A 6428-nucleotide genomic window follows, 5' to 3' on the forward strand; every position below is an offset into this window, starting at 1 on the left:
TGCTGTGCTTCTCTCCTCTGCTGCACTCTCCTGCTCTCTAGAGATGTGGCCTAACGACCAGAGCTGCCATCTAAGTCACGTAATTACAAAACATGTTGCATTCCAAATGCTATAGGTGTCACATTCGCGAAAGTTATAACTATTGGCGTTGTAAATGACAAAGCTATCAATTTAGCTATTTTAAAAACCAACAAATAAATAAAATATTTGTCATTTACAAGACCAATAGCTCCAACTTTTCTAATGCGAGACCTATTGCATTTCCAATGCTTGTTTACTATTCTTCACATACAAATACCAGATATGGTGGTGAGTCAGTGGTTGGATAGCAATCCTTTTGCCGTGGGAACTAGTGAACTAGTATAATTATTTTTAGGCTGTCACAGCAATGCAATGACACTAATGACTAAGTTTAGGATATACCTCTGTTTTTAAAAAGATCAGTGCCATATAAATGTTAAATGAAAGAAGGAGTTTAACACATTTACTTAGCCAAGTCCATACATCATGCAGCCCACTTTAACACCAAGGCTCCAACAAGGTGCTCATGGGGGTTTCATTTTCTTTTCCCAACTATAAGTGTTATAATTTTCTATTGCAAATCTGTTCAACAACTAAGGCTAATGAAAGTGACGAAAGACTGATCAAGAAAGAAAAGTAGACTGGATGAAACAACAAAAAGAGATTGACATCAATAACATGAAAACATGCTCTAATAAAGAAAGAGACAAGACTGGGATAAGGAAAGAAAACTAGATATTTGTTTTTCAATAAGATTATAAAAACAGTATGGGTTGTTGCAGAGATTACACCTTCATTAGGCAACCTCATTTTTAGGTTGCTAGTTTTCCAGACCATGTAAAATCCCATTGTTTAATAAGTGGCACACAACTGAAACAGATCCTTCCTAACAAGCAGAAGTAATCTAATCATAGTTTACACTGTAACTGGTAAACACAAGCCTGGTGTATATAGTGAAGGAAATACCTGGTTTGTCTATTTGAATTTAGTACTGTGTTAATGGAAAATGTGGGCTTGGTAAGAAGAGGAAATAATGAAAAAAGACTCAGACAAAGAAATAGAAGATAGACTAGCAGAGAAAGAAAAAAGAGAGAATGATGGGAAAAAGGATAAAGGAAATTAGGCTAAAGACAGGAGAAACTCTAAGGTACAGGAAAGAGAAGACAAGCTGGGACAATGAAGTTAGACTAGAAGAATGAAAACAGCAAGGTACTGAAGGTACTGAAGATGATACTGATCAAACCATATATTTGCTAGGAAAAAGCAATGTATGGGATGTACTTGTGGTGATATGAGATCACTGAGCGAGTACCTTCTGCAAGCGACTCATTGCTGGCTTTCACTGTAAAAGAAAACAAATGTCAGTTCGTTGGCTTGTATTCAGGGTTGCCACATCTCTGGAATGGGTCAGAACAATATTGCTTAATGCAAGTCTTTACAGTCAAAGTTACCGCCTGCTCCAGAGTAGGGTCTACACCTTTCACAGATAAAAATACCTGCCACGTATATGTTTTTTGAGGCTCTGACAGGGCTGAAGTAGGTTCTAGATGGCTAGGAGATGCAAATATTTTCTGTATTCCTACCGTGGCATTTAGCCTATATTTAATGTGCAAATTATTTCTGAATAGTTTAGACAGCTTTAAAAAGACTTTTGGCGTGTGTACACCTTGCAGAAGTTGTTTTCAGGTTTTTTTTTTTGAAGCGGGAAAATACTGGATTTAGATTTTAATAATGATCATAACTTTACTACCTATTTTGGCATGCAAAAATCAGCCTTGCTGAAAAAGGTGACATCCAGACAGATTTACCGTACTGTACTGCAGCGTTTGTATGGCATTTCACACACCGCATGTGCCAGCAGCAATTCCGGTTTGCTTCGGGTCCTCAACACCTTATCAGAATGAACAGTTGGGGAGTGTATAGATAGGATAATGTTGGACTTTATGTCCTATATGGCTGATGTCGATTGAGGTGTGTGATGTTCAAAGACATGATTCGACATTGAAAGAAGAGACTTGCTAAAGCTCACTGCGGCCAAGCGGCTTCCTGGCGCAGAGACATTGTCCTACATACACCATATTTGGGTCTGAGTGAATATCAGTTTGAGTCAGAGACAACTGGGGCCTTTAGTGTATTATAGCCTTGAAACCCCTTAGATAGCTTTGCTCATTTCTGGTTTGAACAAATGGTGGAAATCCTACGGGAAGAACAACAGTAGAAAGATAAACAACAACAGCAACAGATTGACCCTCTTTAAAAACAAACCTGGGAAGTACAGTCTGAGACACCCAAACACCCAGCTGAAGAAACCTCCAGTTAAAGCAAATAGGCAACTAAGACAGACACAGCGTTTGACTCCCCGATACACAGTTTCGGACACATCATAGAGACACATCAACTCCCAATGCCCAGCACTATATTGAGTTCTCATTATGGAAGCAGCTCAAAATTCTGCAAACAAACCCTACTCCCAAGTGGTCTAACTCAAGGCACCTTGATTGAGACTGCTTGAAGATCCACTATAATGAAGAAATAATCTAAACAAGCGAAGATCCATGCAGAGAGAGCAGACTTGCAACAACTGTTCCAACTCACCATAAACATGCTTAAGACAACAATGATAGATGCATGCTGCCCAGCACTGGGCATCAATAAGGCTGTCCAGGGGAGCAACTGATACCCCTGTATTTCCCCTGTGGTACTCTGGTGCTACCATCACTACCCCTAGTCTCCGGGTAGAAAAGGTAGCGCTAGCGCAGTATTAGGATGGCAGCCCCAGGTCAGCATCAGGATGGCAGCCAAATGTCAGTATTAGGATGGCAGCCCCAGGTCAGTGTCAGTATGGCAGCCCCAGGTCAGTATTAGGATAGCAGCCCCAGGACAGCGTCAGGATGGCAGCCCCAGGTCAGTATTAGGATGGCAGCCTCAGGTTAGTGTCAGGATGAGGAAGTAAGTTTGATTCTTTAGAGCCCTGTTTTCCTTCCTAATGCCCACTCCTTGCTCATCGCCTTACCCCTGAGGAGGAAACAGGAGGCTGTCGAGGCATAAAAGAGAAACAAGGGGGTCACTGGGTGATGTTAGTATAGGTCAAGGAGGGTAGGATGTTGATTCCAACAACCGATAAGCATGTGACTGGCACCACTGAGAGGCAACCGAAACACCAGAAAGCCCAATCTGGTCACAACTTTAGCTATCCCATACAAACAGGCACAGCACCAGATATTCCAGGATAGGCAGACATGTGGGCCTGACTAAAACACTTTAGAAAGAGCAGAAGTGAGCAAAGGAAACATGTGGAAGGGACTCTAGTCAGATAGATAGATGCACTGTCTTAAATTAGAGACAGCACTCAGAGACTGACACTGAAATATACACTGAATACTCAAACATCATAAAGAAACAGAGAGAAAAGTATGACATGGAAAATATCTCTTACCAGGTGCATCTGGTGGAGAGTCGCCATCTGGCACTGAAATATAGAAAAACAATGATAAATTACAATGATAAATTAATTGATACTGAAAAATACAACATCATCAAAAGCTGTGCCAACATTGTGTATTGTCTTGAATTTCCTGAGGGAGGGATACCAAATACTGACACCTGAGCTTAAATCTCTTCTCTTGAGTCGGTTTCACAATAACAGACACCAAGTAGGTAAGTGCAGATTCCCTCAGAAGTGTCCCAAATGGCAGGATATGCTATGTGGGACATCATTGATGTCCCTCACTAGGGATATCTAGGGTCATGAACTGTTGAAAGGCCTGATTTAATGCTGGGCAGGCAAAAAGCCATCCACCAGTATGGCAGAGGACCTTGTATCTCCCATCTTGAAGGATTATGCCCATCATATAGGGAGATCAGTGCTGACCCTGCCGTAAACTCTATGCCTCCACAGAAGCCATCACCACTGTGGTTCCTGCGCAGGCACAGAAAGTTTGGTTGGAGGTTGCCATGTTTCCAGTGGCCGCTCATTAAACAAGTGGGGGTCTAATGACCCTGACACCCCAGATTTTTTCTCCTAGGGAGTGGTTGCCATTAGTATTTTTTTCTGTTTGGGACCGCCAGAGTTTCCTTGTCTGCTAAAGTGTGGGCAGTGTGGCTTTCTTACACCAACAACCCCTTCTGTATCAGGCCTGGGGTGTAAGGTTTCTGAGGGCGGAGCCACTGAGGGCGCTGCCTTGCAAACCTAACAACAGGATAAGTTGCTCTGACACCTTCGTGGTGAAGTAACCTCTCAGCCTAACTCATAATCAAAACAACTGCAAACAATAACTGCAAAGTGAATACAGTTTGATACAAAATGAGATATTCTGTTACCTACATCATAGGCATGCCTTAGCTTCACATTACTTTTTTACACATTCATTGAAAATTGCTCAACATTGGAAAATAGGGGTAAAAGTGATCTTTTCCATTTGGAGGACTCCCTACAAAATCCTAGATATTTGCTGGATCCAGGCTGATCAAAATGAATATGATCTTGAGAATGAACAGGCAGTGGGGTACAGATTGCACAATTTGACACACTTTAGTAACTTGGTAGTTCACTAGATTCATTAATGAGTTTGCTCACAAGGGCATAGAACAATGACCACCCAGCATTGCTAAATGGATGTAGACAAAACCACATCCATATGACATACAAAAAACAAACTCAATGTCCTGAGCAAAACTCATATATTAACGCAAAAAATGTTTGGGTCCCCCGAGTGTTCTGCTCCAGTGTTTTTCTTGATGTTTAATTGTATTCAATCTTTTTCAGGTAAGCTCCTACCTTAAAAAAATTAAACGTCAAGAAAAACATTGGAGAAGAACACTGTGTGGACTCGACATTTTTTGCGTTAATATATGAGTTTTCCTCAGGACATTGAGTTTGTTTTTTTAATATGATCCTGTTTCGGGTACATTATGAAAGACTTCATATGGTGAAAGGTGGTTGGGCTGTCTCCAATCTAAGGGCCTGATATAGATGTTGGCGGATGGGATACTCTGTCACAAACATGACGGATATCCTGTCAGCTGTATTACAAGTGCCATAGGATATAATGCACTTATAGTACAGCAGATGGGATATCCGTCATGTTTGGGATGGAGTATCCCATCTGCCAATATCTAACTCAGGCCCTATGTCTTTGTGGGTGTGGGCAAGTGAAGGAGTTCTTCCATGCCATCTGGCGTGGTAGAACAAAACATCACACTTTTTATATTGTGATGCTAGAATATAATTGCAAAAGTATTGCATTGCATGAAATATCGTAAATAGCAATATTGCATGTAAGAATGTTTTTAGACATCTTTTTAATATTGTAAAGTATATCTTTGTAAAACATATTGTTGTTAGCATTATCATTTTTTGTTGATATGTTTGTTTAAATAATCTGTTTTGCTTATATACCTGAATTAAAACATGATTCTTTTATTTTAAATTTGCTATTTAATTTGAGATTATTTTTATTGCTTATATTAATATAATAATGTAGTTAAAAAATGTAAAATAACATTCCTAAGGGCCTTTTATGAATCTGGCAGTGCACGGACCACCAGACTTGTGGGGCCGCTGTGGTGATGGTCTTCGACTGCCCTATTACGACCAGGGTGGTTAGGCCGCCCTGTGACCGCCAAGCATATTATGAGTTTCCTCACTGCCACACTTCTCCTGGCAGTGCGACCACCATGAAATATGTGGTGGTGATAAAACAAAGGGGGTCCTACAGAGCCACCTTGTGCCTCTGCACCATTGGGTGCATGCAGGAGGGCACATGGTGTGCACCTGTCTTCATACACCCCCATATTCCTGCACGGAACGAAAAGCACAACATTGTGCATTTCGGTGCATGCAGGAACTTGCTTTGATGTCCCCTTTTCAGTGCCTCTTTCAAAGGCACCGCCGTGGGAACGCCAAAGAACTGCCCGCCAGCGACTTTAAAAAGTTGGAATCTGGCGACTGTCTGTTTAGGCTTTTGCAATGTGGGAGTGGGACGGCGGTGCGGTGGCCCTGCTCCCACACCGCCAAAATCATAATAAGTGGCAAGATGGTGTGTTTATAGAAGAAAAGGGTGAGGATAATTTTAAAAATATATGATTTTTTAATGTAATTTATGTTTTTAATTGTAAGATGTCATTTTAAGATTGTAGTGTTATATTTGATAACTGTTAATATTTCGGATTTAATGGCATTTTGTATAGATGTATTAATTTTCGAAGAGACCTTTTATTATTTATTAATAATTTGAAATTTTAAACGTAATTGAAAAAATAAAAATGTTAATATATTTTTTTATAATTTGGAAAAATAAATTTATATTTAAATTACAATTTGGATTATAAATGTAAGAATTTATTTTGGTTTATATTATATAGAATTATTTTTATTATAGCCTGATAGCCCTCCGTAGTGGGCTATA

Source organism: Lissotriton vulgaris, chromosome 7 (genome assembly GCF_964263255.1).
Source record: "Lissotriton vulgaris chromosome 7, aLisVul1.2, whole genome shotgun sequence".
NCBI classification, from domain to species: domain Eukaryota; kingdom Metazoa; phylum Chordata; class Amphibia; order Caudata; family Salamandridae; genus Lissotriton; species Lissotriton vulgaris.